The following is a 1,502-nucleotide window of genomic DNA, read 5'->3' as shown; positions in this document are numbered from 1 at the left end:
CCTTATCTATAAAGGTGCTAACCCCTGAGCCTCAAGTGCTCCACCTGCTGCCAGTATTTTGGATTTACAACGAGATGGCCTGGAGAGGGAGAACCCTTTTTCTGGATTGATTCCATTGATGGTTTGTCCCTGATGTCAGAGAAACCTTGCCAGTGAGAGACGGCTTTTTAAAGTTCTTTTGATATTGGACAATTCCCCTGGCCAGCCAGAACGCCCCTGTGGCCACCTTCCATGTCAAAGGTGTCAAAATGGTCTGTTTGCCCCCAAACACGTGTTTCTCACTAAGCCTCTAAATCAAGGAGTCATGAGGCCCTTTAAGACTCATTAATCATGATATTCTATGGAAGGAATTATCAATGCTATGCAAGAGAACTCCAACAGAGAGAATATCATGAAAGTCTTGAAGGATTACACCATTGAAAGTGCCATCATTGTTATAGAAAAAGCCATGAAAGTCATCAAGCATGAAACAATAAGTTATCGATATTGAAAGCTGTATCCAGATGTTGTGCATAACTTCACAGGATTTATGACAGAGCCATAAAGAAAATCACGAAAGAAATTGTGGATATGGCAAAAAAGATGGGTAAGGGTGAAGAGTTTCAAGGTATGAATCTTGGAGAAATACAACAGCTGATATACACCACACCAAAGTAATTAACAGAAGACAACTTGATGGGGATTGCTTGAGTGCTTCTGAACCAGCACCAGATGATAAGGAAGAAGACTTAGAATTAAGTGGTGTCAGAAAACAAGCAGACATCAGACAATCCAGCAAAAGAGCTTTGGTCACCTAAGACTGATTTTGGCTTCTTTCATGACATAAACTCTTCTATGATAGGGGCACCCAAAGTAAAGCAAATTGTGAAACAAGGATTGGTACTATATATAAACATTTTAAGATAAATGAAAAAGAAAAACAGATAGAAATTACAAAGTATTTCTGTAAAGTTACACCAAGTAATTTGCAAGTATACCCTACTCTCCTTCCTCCACTTCCATCCTCCACCTCTTACACCTCTGCAACCCCTGCCTGAGACAGCAAGACCAACCCCTCCTCTTTCTCCCTCTCCTCAGCCTACTCAAAGTAAAGATAACAAAGTAGGCTTTTGTGATGAGCAATTTTTACTTAATAAATAGTAAATATATCTTCTCTTTCTCATAATTTTTATAGCATTTTCTTTTCTCTAGCATACTTTATTACAAGAACACAGTATATAATACATATAAAATACAAAATATGTGTTAATCAACTGTTTTTGTTCTCTGAAAGTCTTCTGGTCAATAGCAGGCTACTAGCAGTTAAGGTTTTGCAGTCAAGATAGATGTGCAGGGAGTTGGAACCACTAATCCCCGTGTTCAAGACTCAACTGTAATTTTAAAATCTCACTTTTCAATCAAACATGATGTTAAGCCTGTTGCCCTTTTATTACTCTCCCAGTCTCATTGACAATAGATGTGTTTCCTCATTTACCATTAACTTCACACTCGTTTGTTCTAAG

Source organism: Macaca nemestrina, chromosome 19 (genome assembly GCF_043159975.1).
Source record: "Macaca nemestrina isolate mMacNem1 chromosome 19, mMacNem.hap1, whole genome shotgun sequence".
NCBI lineage: Eukaryota > Metazoa > Chordata > Mammalia > Primates > Cercopithecidae > Macaca > Macaca nemestrina.
The sequence above is the reverse complement of the archived record's forward strand: the minus strand, read 5'-3'. Positions refer to the sequence as shown.